The sequence below is a fragment of the Sinocyclocheilus grahami genome, unplaced genomic scaffold, assembly GCF_001515645.1.
Source record: "Sinocyclocheilus grahami isolate Dianchi unplaced genomic scaffold, SAMN03320097.WGS_v1.1 scaffold9.1, whole genome shotgun sequence".
Lineage (NCBI taxonomy): Eukaryota > Metazoa > Chordata > Actinopteri > Cypriniformes > Cyprinidae > Sinocyclocheilus > Sinocyclocheilus grahami.
In genome coordinates, this window is record NW_015505188.1 from 1844823 (window position 1) to 1861423 (window position 16601).

A 16601-nucleotide genomic window follows, 5' to 3' on the forward strand; every position below is an offset into this window, starting at 1 on the left:
AAGAACAGAGGCAGGGGGAGGTTGACCCCTCTGCCTGGTTTCTTATACAGGTTTTAACACACTTTTTGTGGGCTGCTTCAAAAGATTAACAAAAGATGCTGTATGTCCATTAGCAGCACTGAAAAGTTTGAAGCTTTGCACTTTGTCTTTATTTTCTGAAGGAGCACAACGTTTTGTTAGAATTTCAGTGATATGTTCCAAATGACCATTTATTGGGTGCTAACTATCTCTTTTATCAAAAATTCAAGTACATCTCAGCTGTTCACCCTGTCTTGGAAGTGAGGACTTAAATGTAGTGTCTGACCGCTGCTTCTTTTGAAAGCAAGCTGTTGAGAGGGCTAGAAGTAGGATCTAAAGCATTTAAGTCTGTCACCAGCAGTTGCCGAGCTGTCAGCTGGAAGTCATGGTCAGGGTCGTGCTCCCAGCTCTACAGGCTCTTCACTGCAGAAGAGGCGCCATTTTAAAGCAAGCATAAGGAACATGCGGTTGTTTGAAGGCCTCACAAGGTCAGCTGCTGTGGATTGACTGGAGCGGGCCATCATTGTGTGCTTGATTTGAATGTTGACATTGAGAAATGGCTGGTGATTGATGTGATCCAGCATGTCTGTAGAAGATGTCCTATGTTTGTAGTTATATATTTTTGGTTAAATCAAAAAAAAAAAACCCCCCGAACAAACTGATGCTTGTTTGTTGGACAATTTATGCATTGTGACAGGTTCTCTTAGAAAGTTTTCAAATCATTGTTTAAAAAAATAAAAATAATTGTCATCTATTTACCTTGTAATAATTATTGTCATGGTTACATTTGAATGAGATCTGAGAGTCATAAATAATAAAATTGAAAGAGACTGAAAGCACAATTTTATTTATTATTATTATTATTATTTTTTTTTTTTTACAGTATAACCATTTAAATCTTATTTTCTTTTGATTTTAGTGGAAAATATGACCCCACTTATTTATTCTGTATAGGCCTATATGCTTAGAGTCATGTTAAGATGAATAAAATCTGTGCTACACTTGTAACAGGCAGAAATGCAGTGTTTTCACTAAAAATATATCCCAAGTTGCCACTTAAAATAATTACATGTTAAACATTAGACAATGAATGAATGAATGAATGAATGAATGAATGAATTAATTAATTAAATGTTGTTTCCTCTGAAAATGTATATACAGATTCAGGCCTACACAAATTTGAACAATTATTTTCAGCCTTCTCCTGATAATGAAAAACATGCAATTAACAGTGATGCAGCACATGAATACATAGTTTGTTTAATAAGAACATGCACTTTGCAAATGTTTACGCCTGTTTGTGCTCTTCCCCCTCCCCCTCTTTGTCCCTCGCCTGCTGTCCTTTAACGCGTCCTCTCTGCGGTTCCCACAGCACAATAGCCATCAATGCCCCGCCCACTGGGCGTGACCAATGCTGTGGGCAGTTTATAAAAGCCCCTCCGAGTTTCAATGAGGAGACTCTCAGCGCTACTATGTTACAGTCGGACGACACGCTTGTTTTTTTAGAGTAGGCTATTGGAGGGAGGTTTAGATTAATGCTGTGTGTATCACAAAGAGAGCGTCCTTCTCTTAGAGTTTGATAAACATGTCGAAAACGTACGGCAGGAAAGCTGTGCTCTCTCTCGCGGGAGCGACGGTCACCTGTCTTGCGCTACTGTTATTTCTGTCGCAGCATCAGCGGACTGAGACAGACGGGATGCAGAACGAGAGTGAGATCGGCTTGCGCTCGCTCCAGAGTCTGGGGGAATCAGAGGCTGATGATGGAGCTCAGCCTGAGCAGAATGGAAAGAAAGGATTCTCTGCCTATTTTTCAAAGCTGACCCGCAGCAGGAGGGAAGCGGATAAGCCCAGCGAGGCGTCCGGAGCGACGACAGACGCGCCGCCTGCTGAGGACATCAGCGCGGATGACATCTTCATCGCAGTGAAGACCACTAAGAAGTTTCACCGGTCCAGACTGGATCTACTGCTGGACACCTGGATATCCAGAAACATGCGGCAGGTATGCCCGTTTACACTGTTACAAACTGTTTGTATAAGTTGTTGCACTCATTGGTTACATATTTTACCAGCAGGAAACAAAGGGGATTTTCCCCAGCGTGATATTAATGATAAATGGTGTGCACTGTCTTTCCGCTTCAAACACCTTGCTTTACTTTATGCCACTTTTAGCTATGAATTTAGTTAATATTCCGAGTGTTTGAAATCCAGCTACATTTTACATTAGCCTACTGTCTTTGTTAAATAATAATATAGTTAACAGTTTTAATTGGAGATGGCTCAGTATTGCTTTTTAGGACCAATACAGATTAGGTTTGTTTAATTGGCTGATAACTGATATGCGTAAATGGATACATTTTCAATGTAGCTTAAATACTTTATTATTCATTATTAATGCAATTTCATTTATGCATGATTTTTTTTCAATTTAAAGGGTTGTACGTTTATTGTATTTTATTGAATAAAAATAAATAAATAAATAAATAAATAAAAGTTGGTCAAACCTATTATCAGCCAATCTATAGTATTAATACTAATAATGTGTATCTACAAGCAGGATCACAAAACAAATACAAACGTTGTACATTGTTATTAAGGGACCAAAAATCCATATATATCTGCCTGGCATATAAAAAAAACACATTCTAAAACTCAGATTCATAGTGCTTTCTGCAGCAGTTGCTGTATTGCTCACAGAGCAATGGTTGGCTGTAAGGTTCCCCCTTTCTCCCCTCCTGCTCCATTGTTTGGGGTGTCCCCGTGAATGCACCAGGGCTAAGGATGCATCACAGCAGCAGCTTCAGAGCTGTCCCCTTCTCAGCACTAACAAAGCATCTTTCTGAAGGGGGAAAGAAAAGTTTTGCCAGCCCCTTGTCTCCCACTCTCCATGGGAACCGGGGATCTGGAGCAGAGGCTGGGTCAAGCTACCCAAACGGTGGGACAAGAGAGTCTTCGTTATGGAGATGCTGGGGGGCACAAAGGGACAGCATCTATAGGCAAGGGAAGGCTTTTCAGCTGCACGCAGAGTAGCTCACAGAATGAAAATACAGCTCTGAGAAACAGGCCTCTTTTGCAGCCAGCACAAAAGCACTCTCGGCACATCGACAGCAGCAAGCGCAGAGCAGTCAAAATGATTTTAACCACCACCTAGAGTAGTTTATACATATATTTTACAAAAGTCAGTTTAATTTGCCTTGGGGCTCTGTCACAATCAGTTTCCCTCACACCTTAGACAAAAGGGGTTTTATTATTGTAATTTGAATATGACACAGCCATAGCAACACTTTTATATACTCGCAGGGTCTCAGTACAAAGAACATTATGTTTGTGGCATTTCTGTGAATATCGTTGCATGTGGAAAGTGGAAAATTTAAATCAGACCTCTTTAGCCTCTGCTCTCATTCAGTCAGCTCAGATTTGTCTTTCACTGTCCAGCTAAACTGATATGACCACTACAGGAGACTGAAAACTAAGACTAAGTTTACTCAGTACAGGAGTTGATGGAAGTTAACCCACAGAAGAGAGAGTTAACAGCAGGGATTAATAGCAGCAGCTGGTGGGGAGCAGCACAGACATAAAAGACCAGTGCAGCCCAGAATACAAGGGGGAGTTCCTGGAGAATGAGTGCCAGGTGGCTGGGTCTCAGAGAACAAAAGATGGCTCTAATGCAAGCTATATGAATCCTCGCATTCTCAACATGTGCACACGGAGAGACGCTCTCAAATTATTTCTACATTCATCTGTGCAACACCCGAGTATGTTAAATCCCAGTTATTGTCATCTGAACGGCCGAGGATTATCCCAAGGACTCCGGTGTACTGTTTGGCCTCTTGCCACAATGGCTGGCACCAGACAAGAGTTTCAACGGGCCAGGCTGTGTTAGACCCACAGCATGGGAACTTTGTCACATATGTCAAGTGAGATGATGCATGACCGACACTGTGAACGTGTTCATAGGGGTTAGAAACTTCTGTAGAAAGGATCTTTCCAACCCGCTTACCTACTTCAGGTGCTGCATTGAGGGGTAATGAACAGCTTACAGTCTTGGGCTGTTTACATGTAAACACTGAGAGCAGATCCAATCTGTGCCTGCTGTTGACACTCATGGCAGCCTGTGGCTCTTCTGGGTGGGAAACTGTCTTGTCTTTGTTTAGAGTTAGTCGCGGTCAGCTAGAAGCTCCCCTACCCTTGTTAATACACTGGAATTATCAGTATTTTTATAAGAGAATGAATCCCTAGAGCTCAGTTGCTTTCTGAGCACTTGGTTTTTGATTATTAAAAGCATGCTTTATAATTGTCTTGACTTGATGAGTCAGGACTCTTTTCAGTCAGATCTGCTCCATTTTGAATTGTTCACGCTGCAGCTTCTGGCTTCCTCTGTTTCTCTAAATTTCCCCCCTGGAACAATGCAGCTTCCCCAGTGAGAGAAATTCACAACAATGAGAGAACAGCCTGTGCCACTGCTGCAGTATCCGGTGTCCAGTTACACAGATAGCTACCAAATGCCATTCAGATCAAATGCAAACTTGCTCGCTGCAAATAAAGCACCACGATCAACCTCATTATCTCTATCTGAAATACTTAACTGTATAAAAATTTACTGTTTGTGGCAGTAGTTTCTATGGGTTGAAGACAAGAGAGTGAAAACAGTGTAGATCTGTTGTGGCACGAGTCTGTGCAAGTTTCTGGTCTCTTATTGGCACAGGTAGAGGGAGCACGGCTGTTTGGTGTAATAGAGGGAGTAACATCTCTCTACTTCCTTCCCGGGTAGAAGGAGACAGACAGCCAGGCTCCACACTCACCCTGCCCTATGCCAGACCTTCCTTTGGCAGGGTGGGAAGCCCTACCAATCTCTGCCCGGTCATCAGAACTCCAAACAACCGAACGAAAAACCCTCATCCATTCTTGTGTGACGACAATGCTGGGAAAACGGCATTTTGAAGAAAAGACTTGACATTTATGAAAGAAACCAAAAAAAGGGTCATTTTGGCTCACAGTATCTTCAATAAAAGGGAAACCGAGAAAAAGTCATGTGCCACGAGAGGCCTCTCTTTAGTTAACCACTGCAGCTGTATGCAAATCCAGGCAAACATATTTAGGATTTACCCAGTGACGGCTTTACCCACTCCTTATTGTCTCTATGCATAGGAACAGTGGGAGCAGGATTGGGGGTGTGTGGGCCACACACACACATTGTTATGCACTAATCAGCTAATCGGGTTTCTCTCTCTGTCAGTGCCCAGTCTGCCTTGGCAGCTGCCTGTGTGATTAGTCTGTCCTTTCAGCAGAACGCTACGCAAACAGCACCAGCCTCTGATTCTTTACCCGGTCCAACCGCCAGCCCTCCCTGAACAAACATAGGCCTTGGGCCTTGGCCCTAGAGTGCTGCGCTAAACATCTGCTCAGAGTTTGTTCTGCAAACCAATCAAACATTATCTGGCAATGTTTGAACATTCAAAAAATGCAACTGTGAAAGGGGGAATGAAAAAAAAGAGAAAATAATTCACTCTTGAGATAAAGATCACAAAACAGCTGAAGCTCATAAGAGAAAATTTTTGTAGCGTAGGTGTACAAGATGTTCAAGGCCAGTTGGGCGTGGGCAGGTTGACCTGTTCAGACACGTGGCTGTGATAAGGCGGCGGGTGGCAGTTGCTGTCTCACCTGAGGTAGAAAGCAAACAGGTTAACGGCAGTGCATGGCCAGGGGCACGCCGCCTTTTCATCAGTCTGTCTGAGGCGTGTGGCGTCGTCTTCTCAATGGCTTCTTTGAGCCGGGGCTGCCGCCTCGCACCTGCTCTGTCTTATCTTCCACAATGAGCTCCTAATCCCACCCCTTCTATTTTAATGTTAACAAAACCCTGAGGGGTCAGACGTCAGTGAAAGCACACTGGTGTGAATGTATATTCATCAATTCGAGTATGTCTGGGAGAATGGGACCTGGTGCTTCTTTCTTTTCTTCCAGATGACTTGGCCATTCCTTTTTGGGACATTTTAACATGTCTGAAGTGGATAGAGGGATGAAGAATGGAAAGACTTGGGAGGTGGTGAGGGGCAATGGAATGGGGGTGGAGTGTTGAGGGTGGTGGGGGTAAGTGGGGTGGTCTGCTCCCCGCTTTGTTCTGGGCCTGGGATGCTTTGGGGTGCAGAGCAGTTGCTATGGAGAGATTGACAACAAGAACAAGGAGCCTTTATTTTGGGGGGTAGAGTTTGGCTTGTTTAACTTGCTGAGTTTTCCATGGCGTAAAACCCAGACAATGGTTCCTAATCAGTCCGCTTGGAATAAATAGCTCTCCAAGACACATGATTCCAGTTTGGAACACGCCAATTCCTGTTTCGTCTTTGCTCTAGTGCAGTGATTCATTGATGAACTTGTGTGACTCCATTGATAGAGCTAACTGGGCTTTGTCTTGTTTTCGCAGACATACATCTTCACGGATGGCGAAGATGAGGAACTGAAGAAGAAAATCGGTGAGTGCAGCTTCCTTAAGCGGAAGTCACAAGGCTAGAAAGAAGCAGACATTCCCACTTTTATATGCACACAGTTTGGAAAAGGGTGCGTGCAGAGTCACCTGACCTCTTAGATAATGGGCATTTCCAAGTGATAGACATAAGTGGAGCATTACATGAGCATTGACAATGTATCTGTCCTCTTGTCCACACAGGAAGCCATGCTATCAACACCAACTGCTCTGCTGCCCACAGCCGCCAGGCTCTGTCCTGCAAGATGGCTGTTGAGTACGACAAGTTCATTGAGTCTGGAAAAAAGTAAGCATTGCATGATTATTTTTTACGTTATAAATACCATATTGGATGTTCTAATGATATCTCTTTCTGGTTTAGGTGGTTCTGTCATGTGGATGATGACAACTATGTGAACATGAAGACACTACACACACACACACACACACACACACTGGTTGTAAAAATGAAAAGGAGCCTTAAGAATAGAAACCAATGTTTTTGTTTCTCCATTGCAGAGACCTGTCAATTTCTGGTTTGCTACGGGAGGTGCAGGCTTCTGTGTCAGCCGTGGGCTAGCTTTGAAGATGAGCCCTTGGGCAAGGTGCAAAAACCTCTCAACTAACCTAATGCAGCATCTACGAGCATATTCAATGCTTTAAGATGATAGTAGATTTTATGTTGACTTACTTTACTCTTTTTATGACAGTGGTGGCCATTTCATGAACACTGCTGAGAAGATCCGTCTTCCTGATGACTGTACCATCGGCTACATCATCGAGTCAGTTCTTGGGGTCCCTTTGACCCGAAGCAGCTTGTTCCACTCTCACTTGGAGAACCTGCAACAGGTGTCCAAATCAGAAGTACACAAACAGGTGAGGAACTTCAGTGACAGCTTGATATATAAGCCCATCTTAGTTCTGTAAAATGAAGTATTGTTCTATTAATGGAGTGTTTCATATCATTTCATTTAGATTACATTGAGTTATGGAATGTTTGAAAACAAGAGGAATATCATCAACATGAAAGGAGCTTTCTCTGTTGAGGAGGACCCATCCAGGTATTTAGATATTTAGATGTTGCTTTTATCTAAATTTGTGTGCATGTACAAATCTAACGTCTAATTTTTATTCTCTCTCAGGTTTAAGTCAGTGCACTGTCTGCTGTACCCAGACACTCCGTGGTGCCCTCCTCAGGTTACCTATTAGGGTGACCGGCTCCTCTGTTGTATCCTCGTCCCTCACTGCCTCGGTATCTGAAAGGCATGAGGGACCAGTGTGGTATTGGGCCGTGAGGCTGCTGTATTTACTCTGCAGTGGCGCACGGCCTTCAGTGGTTATAGTGGGCTGCTGTGCGGCCCACCTTTAAACAGTTCCTTCCTGCCTGGTGCCTGAGCTTCCTGTCCAACTCGGACATTACGAAGGGCCTGGCTTTCAGAAGGATGCTTTCAGCTCCAAGCTTTGCAGGCAATCAGTTTTGCTTTATGTGATTACTGTTGCTTGTATCTCATTTGCAATTCTCATAGAATGTAACGGTCTAGTATGCCCAAGCCTTTTGCCTGCTTAGTTTTAAATTCTAATTAGCAAATTAGTGCATACTTTATATTTTATTATCTCCAAATGCCGTTCAGGATGTTCTTTCCCTCAGGTTTGATTTAATGATTGAATTCTTTAAAATATTCGAAGAAAATAAGTAACATGGGTGCTTTATTATCTAGTTCTAAAGGACTCCGGACAAAATTAATGACATGAAGGTCCATTTTTTTTGTGAATTGATTTCTTTGATGTCAGTGTTATTATAATTATTATTGCTATTAGTTTTTTTTTTATGACATTTTGTGCTGGCAATAGCAAAATTTTCCAAATATGCTGTCAGGTTATTTTAATCTGTGGTGTATGAGGATTGAGCACTTTTCTCCCTAAATCGTCTGGGCATCTTAAAGCTGTGTGAAAATGTATCAAGTGCCCTAATTTTTTAGATCTTTATATTATTTAATGCCAATGCATTCACACAATCTTGGCAAATAGATATGAGATTTTTGGCATGGTTTATTATTATAATTGTTTTTTAGCTTTGCTCAAAGATGTACTTAAGTGGGAGTTGCACAGCTTGGTTTTAATTAACTGTTGCTTGCTCAAGTAAAGTATCCCTAGCAGTCACTTTATGCCGTTTACTCTTTTGAATTGGCACCAGGGCCACTGTCAACACAATGTACGTTGTTAAAACAGATGGCAGCTAAAGTTTAAGATGTGTTTATAGCACAGATCTGAGTTCTCGGATCTCTTTTGCACAGAGTAGTCTGGCTTAGAGCCACAGTTTTCCCCATTCATTCACGGCTGACAGTAGGACATCACTATGCCAACTATACAAAACATGTTAAGTGAGAGCTTTACATGAGCAACAACAGTGATCCTAACAGAGTTGCAGTTTCTCTATGGGAATGACCCATATTGGGTGAGCATGTATATTTTATTTTAAAGCAGTATTTATGTACTGTGCCATTTTAAATCAATTGTATTTGTACATAGTTGTTTAGATATTATTTGCATTTTGGTCACCGATGGATCAGACCTAGTTCTGATGATTCCTCTAAAATGTTTTTTAATGCTCTGAATTTTGCTAATGGCTGTAATTTATATTCCAGTATCTGGATTTGTTTGTTCAAATGTTGTCCTCTCAGGGATCACAATCCTGATATTGTTACCATGGGATGCCTTGGTAATTCACCATTCAGCTTTTGAATAAAGCAGCATATTCGCTAAGAAACTTTCCTGCACTCTTGTTTTCTTTCAGCTGATACACTACATATTTCAGATGGTAGTTCACCTACAATTAAAACCTACAATACATACAAAACTTTAATTTTAGTATGTTTCTCACAAATTTATCATATGATTATTATAGACCACATTTATCACGTTTATGGTGCCTTTTTTGCAGCCACAAATGAATGTAGATGGTGATTGGGCACTGATGTCACCATCTACTTTAATTGTATGGAAGAGCATGATCATTTTTAAAAACATTTCCTTCCAGTGAGTAAACAATAACATCATTTTCATTTTTTGGTGAACTATCACTTTCAACAACATCGAAGGCAAACAGCAAAAAGGACCCACTCACTACTATAGTACAACACAAGACGACTTGCATCAATCATTTGGAGTAAAATCATTGCCAGACCGCAGAGGTTCAGAGGCCAGTGTCTCTTACTCTGTCAAAACTGTTGTGATCTGTTACTGAAGCACGCAAACAAAACAAACCCGGCCCCTCGTGGGTTTTGAGTGCTGGCACTGACCCGTTCTGTGTTGCTTGTATTAATGAAACACACTTGAAAGTTTAGTCTCACTCACACATAATTTATTATTCTACATCAATTGCCATGGGAAAGAACATTTCCTCACTACCGGGCCTTTCAACACACTATAGTCACATCATTTGAGGCCTGGAAAATATAGGTGAAGAGCAAGTTAAACTGTGTCATTCCCTTAATTCAGCAAAATGTGACCCTGTTTAAATGGCTTCGCTACATTAAAATGTTGTATTGTGGAATATTATATGTTTTAATATAGTTCTATCATGACAACTCTCAGAAGATTTTAGCATGATAATGGATATGAAAATGTTAATGTATGTTCTGCCAATACATACACTGATACGGTGCTGTGAGTATTTAAGACATACTGCTGCTGCATAAATAGCATATATAATAACCAGTAGCAGATCTATACAGATGGAGCTGGGGAAGATGGAGGGTTTCAGAGGAACTCTAAAAGCAAGCTGCGAAATGCTCTAGTGAATGCTAACCAGCCATTTAAATGTAAAGCAGTAAGCTCATTGGCTCCGTATGCAACAGGAACCAATCAGCTTATGCCAAGTTTAATGCTGTGAATATCATCAGTTTGCGTTAATGAGCCATCAGCCTGCGCCATTATATATATATATATATATATATATATATATAAATAGGCTGGTAAATGAGTACATAAGTAAAAAGCCTTTTGGTACAATTCTAAAAATGTCAATTGTCAGGTCATGGTAGACATCTTTTTGCTGTGAAATCTTTAATGATTCTTGTCTTGTCTGGTCTCATTGAAAAAGTAAACAAAGAAAGAATATAACGTGCTCTTCATAGTCTGAATCAGTAATACGTGCAGCAAAAATGGAAAAAGCCTAGAAATGAAGCTTGGTTTCTTTCTTTGGATGACTTAATACGTTATGAAGTCTTGTATTGCTCCAGATCAAAGAATTCCTCCACATAAATGGGAGGTCATCAACAGAGATGTTGTAAATGTTATTGCAAGATGATACAAATCCTTTATTCCTTAAACATTAATAACAGGATGAGGTCATATTTTGAGAACTCAATCCCAAACACTAATTCCACACCCCAAAGACATAATTCAATATACTTTTAAAACCACTATTTTTTTTTAACATTCCAGTCAGATCACTAAGATCTTACAACAAACATAATCATGTTTTTATTAAGTCACATCTGTGCCTGTTTTAATGGTGTGAGAGTTTATATTCTTAAGCCACGACTGCCTGTTTTCCCATGAGTCTGAGGGCAGAGAGGGGATTTCTGCATTCTTTAGGGTAAGCCTGAGACACAGATCACCTCAAAATCAACCACTGCACCAAAAAGACTTCCTTCAATGGTCCTGAATCATATTTCTTCCTCCCAAAACCCTCTTCACAGACTTCACACAGTTCATATGTGGTTGCAGATGTCAGAAACCATGTCTGCAAGAGCCGAAGTATCAGACACATTTGGGCATGTGTTTGCTCCCACTGTACTGTAATACACCAAACCTATGATTATGGGTATTCATCTTGAAGTCTGCGTTCCAGGAAGCCCAACATCTTTTTGTTTAAGTTAAATACTACATTTACATTCAAGGTGGAGAGCGAGATTGAATTATGCAAAGCACTCAAGCAAGGCAGCCAGCCAGAGAAAGTTATCTTTCTGAAGGAAAGATAACTGCCTAAATACTGCTGCGACAGTTATCAGTTAAAAGAAACCGGGTGTCTCGAACCCTTCCGTACACAAAACATTGTCTTTAGTGCATATGAACAAAACCGTCTGTACCATAACCAAAACTACTTGCTTATGACCTCAGAATCATAGTGAGGAATATGTGTAAGCTACACCCAAATATCCAAGCCATTCATCAACTTGAAGGGCTTATTAATGACTTCTGCTAACCACTGGTTGGTATAACAAACATCACAGAACCAAATTTTAGAAACAGAATCCCTTTCCGTTCTCATCCTCGTTGCAAATTCTCATTCGTAATTAAAGCCTTGAGGTCTGTTTTGACTGCTTCTTCACTCTTGCGTGAAATACATTTGGACCACACAATGTCTGGGTCCAAAAGAGACTGGAAAATGACTCTAAAGTCTAAAACAAAAATCAATGAAGTCTTGGATTAAAACACAACCGATCCCTTCCTTTGACACTTGACCTTGATGTATATTGCGGTGCCAGTTTCACCTCAGAGAGCCCAACGAAAACACTGAATGTGAAAACATCAGGCCACAAAACCACATAGTGGTTTGCCAGACAAATAAATGGCTGCTTGAGCAAAGCAACCGTTGCACGGTTTCTTGGAAGATGGCAGCAATTTTATGAGTCAGAGGGCCCTGTGGTCCACATCTTTACGTTCTCAGACCTTCTGAACTCAAGAAACTGATCACAGCAATATTTTTATGCTCCTTTCTGTTAAAATTAAATTCATATTGAACTTTACTGATATTATCTGTCTTTGACTGGATTTTTTTTTCTCACTTACATCCGGATGCATGTTCTATGTTTGATAAAGTGCAAAAAAAAAAAAAAAAAAAAATGTGTTCAATGAAGTGAAAGTGCTTGGAAATTCATTGTGAAAACTTCTGTTAGATATTGATCAGACAGCCTTCTTGCTGATTCTTCAAAAAGAATCCCTTTCATAAAGACGTTAATTTCACTATAGCATTATTTAAATCTGATTGACATTTTCTGAATAAAAAGTGGTGTTTGTCTATGCACAATTCAAAGCCTATGCAGCTATTAAGGTGTTGAGCTATTAAGCTATTTTATGCTGTATATTGTTATTTTTACAATAAAATGAGTATTCAATAAACCGGAAGCCACAGCAAGGTTGCTTTTATGTTAAGTGACAGCAGTGACTAACACTGTCTTCTCTCAGCTCTTTAAGGCTGAAATTAACAGTCAGCAAGCAGGCAAGCAAGCAGCATGCAAGTTCTCCAGGCCTCCCAGCCACTGGCCAGAGCTGAAATCCCCATGAACGTGCTCAAAGGAACTGAGCAACTGTCTCCTAATCCAGCTATCAGATATCCACTGCCAAAGAGGCTTTACCTCACAGAACAAAAATGTCTGTTTCAGGGATTCTCATGGAGGGTTATCAAACATGCTGAGAGACGTCTCCTGGGTGTCCCATGTGCTCAACATTCATTCATTCAGCGGTTAATTCGTCTGTAACTTGGATTTCTTTTGACTTCCTTGGTAAAGCTGCCTTGATGAACTCTCACCTGGATGACAAAAAACAATCAGCTAATTTCAAGGTTTTGTTCCTCATTTAACAAACCTGCACACATTTGAAAAAACACTAAGAGATGATGTTCTGCCAACGGTGAGGGTACGTGTTTTGTGTGATCTCATTCTCTACTTCTTTCCATTTGCCTGGTTGCTAGTTACAAGCAGATCTTTCCAACGGCTTATTCTGGAAAATATGATCTTTCTATGGGCCATTTTCCAACTCCTTTCATCAGTGTCTGGCATACATCTGCATAAATTAACACCTGACTGTTTTCAATTGAAACAGACAGTTTCATGTACGTCATGTACTAAGAACATTTCCACTGATGCTTAAGCTACTTTTACGCTTTCACTTAAAAATGCAAGTAGTTCAACAACAATCAAAGAGCTTGAAAGTCACTGGCAACATCAAATGCCGCCTTTAAAAAAAAAATGAAAAATAATATTTTTATAAGTATTAGTTCATAAATTTTGACCCAGTGTTATTAACTAAAACTATAACAAAAAATATTTTTTTATAGTTTGTTTTATAATTTTAAAATTATTAAGCATTATTTCAATAATTTTATAAAAACAAATATTATAAGTATTATAACATTTAACAGCTTCAAGCTTTGATTGCAAAGGGAATCAGAATGAATGAATGCATGCATGCCAATACATATTTCTAAACATGCACGGATATAGAAATATCCTGCTAAAGTCATATGAGGTACTGAAGTTCATCCAGTGGCATAAAATGTGGTTCTCCTGAGGCTGGAATGAGTGCATGAACTAGTTTTAGGTGAAAGTGATCTATTGGTGATTTTTGATGCAGAGCAGGATGCAAATAAGCAGAAAATCAGTTAAACTTACAGACTTCGCTCAGGCCAGGACAGAATGGTGCCATTAACTGAAAAACATGTTTATTCACTCTAACATCATCAGTTTGTTTAACATCCTGCGAAAGTTCATGACAGGACAGCAATCAATAATAACAACAACCAACTGCTATGAGTAAAAACCCAACTGCTGCTCTCATCAAGGTTTCAGTTTTTGCATTTCATAACGAACACAACAGACCAAACCTCCTTTAAAAGAAATTACTCATGTCAGCTTTGACTACAGAGCTCAACTCACTTGCCCTTTAGCACAATGCTGTTTTGGTGTAGAGCCGGTCTTCCTGCTGTTGTTCATTCTTGAGGTATTTTGGGGTATTCAGGGGCAGCGTAGTGCACTAATGTGGGTTATACCTTGTTAACTTTCCTTTGTTCTTGTGCTGTGGTGGGAAAGAACACTGAGGTATATAAATCACAACAGTGAGGGGGAATAAAGCTGACGAAATGGGTAAGAAAAGGGCGTATGGCTCAGAATAAATGGTCTTAGATGTTTCTGAATGGTGTGGGTATTAGAGAAGAGCAATGGGTTGAGTTTGAAGTTAAATGACAATCAAAGCCAGCACTGGAGGAATGACTGCTTCTCCACACTGCTCTTAAACAAGGGTGAGGGAACAACAGGATAGCGCTATTCAGAGTGGCCTGCTCCTTCCTGCTGGTGGAGAATGATGTTAAAAAGAGGCAGTGGGGTGTGAGGAATAGGTATGCAGACCCCCTGAATACAGCTGTTCCTCTGTATGGCTCTGAGGAACCTGTCATGTCACCGTGACTCAAAATCTTGTCCATCAAGGTGGAGTGTAAAGGGAATTTACACACAAGAGACCGCTCTGATCAAGCATTTGACAGATATGATGCGTTTTGAGGGTGTGGAAAGAACCTAACTGAACTTCTGTTAAGCTCCACCCTCATTGGTTACCATTGCTAGCTGAGGCTTTACAGAACAGCCCATAGAAAAGACCTAAGATCAGTGAAATTTTTAGTAAAAGTGCTAAAATTTTATACTATGTTCTTAGATGAGCTGAATTTTAACATTGCAAAACTTTTTTTACAAGTTTATTTTAAGGTGTCCTTGTTACAGTGTAATTTAAGTACTTAAACGTTAGTTAGTGTGTAATGTTGTTGTTCGAGCATAAACAATATCTGCAGTTACGAATCTGAAAGTTCAATGAAAACGGAGATATCGTCTTTTAAAATTCTGTCAGTTTAATGCCAAAAACGGCTGGCAGGGACTACAAGTTACTTCCCGGGTTCATGACGTCACAAACCCTGATAAACCCTGCCTTCGGGAAAAGGCAGCAAAGGGGGCGAGGCCATGCTGCGCTGCTTTAGAGAAGAGGAAGAGAAAACTAGAGGTGCACGTAAAAATCCATTCATATATGAATCGTGATTCTGTCTTCTAACGATTCTAATGGATTCACAAGTTTCAAAATCAATGTTCTAAAGCAGAGGTTCTTAATACTGTTCCTCGCGTCCACTGCTCTGCATCTCTTTCTCTTTCTCTCATTGAGCTCAGCTCCAACAATAAACTGTTCCAATTATACACTTATTTTCACATAGCTATGAGAAGCGTTAAACATGAACGCGCGTGCAGTTGCCGTACTGTATTAAAGCTTTAATCAGGATAAAACCGTATATTAAAAGCTAACATAAGCATTAGCATTTACAAATAACAGCGTATCTAAAAGTATGAGACCTTTACTGTTATTACTATTGTAAGTACATGCAATGTGTAACAAGGACAATAAAATAAAGTTTTACACATTTTTGTCTGACGTCTTTCTCCAAATAAATTAAGTTATGCAGTAACGTGATTAAAAACTGTGGTGACTGAAAAAACCCAAAAAAACTTAGTACCACCTTATTATATTTACCAAACATTATCATATTTTGGATAATTTTAGTTGAGTTGTGTTCAAAAGTATTTAAATGCACAGGTAGTCCATAAACTGACATAGAAAGGAAAAATATTGATGGCAATAGTCCTAACTTTCATTTTTTAATACTTTGTTTTAATTTTAGTTGAAGTATTAGTCATTTTGTTGCTATTTAAAATATTTCTGTTTAGATTTCCTTCGGGGGAAAAAAGTTTTACACATTTTTGTCTGACGTCTTTCTCCAAATAAATTAAGTTATGCAGTAACGTGATTAAAAACTGTGGTGACTGAAAAACCCCCAAAAAACTTAGTACCACCTTATTATATTTACCAAACCATTATCATATTTTGGATAATTTTAGTTGAGTTGTGTTCAAAAGTATTTAAATGCACAGGTAGTCCATAAACTGACATAGAAAGGAAAAATATTGATGGCAATAGTCCTAACTTTCATTTTTTAATACTTTGTTTTAATTTTAGTTTAAGTATTAGTCATTTTGTTGCTATTTAAAATATTTCTGTTTAGATTTCCTTCGGGGAAAAAACCCCCCAAAACAAAACATAAAACAGCTAAAACCAGCCTAAGCTAGTTGGCTGGTTTTAGCTGGTCGTCCAGCCTGGTCATAGCTGGTCACGAGCTGACTGACCAGATAAAACCAGCTCAACCAGGCTGGAAGACCAGCTAAAACCAGTTACTTCCAGCTTAAATGAACACTCCACCATTTTTGAAAATAGGCTCATTTTCCAACCGTTTAACTCAAAAGTTAAACAGTTGAGTTTTACCGTCTTTGAATCCATTCAGCCGATCTCCGGGTCTGGCGGTAGCACTTTTAGCTGT

At 39.9% G+C, this 16601-nt stretch overlaps 1 pseudogene; it reads left to right on the forward strand.

Annotated features, from left to right (window-relative positions):
- The first annotated feature begins 1222 nt into the window (after positions 1-1222).
- Positions 1223-9239, forward strand: LOC107591882 (beta-1,3-N-acetylglucosaminyltransferase lunatic fringe-like; annotated as a pseudogene).
- Positions 9240-16601: the final 7362 nt, after the last annotated feature.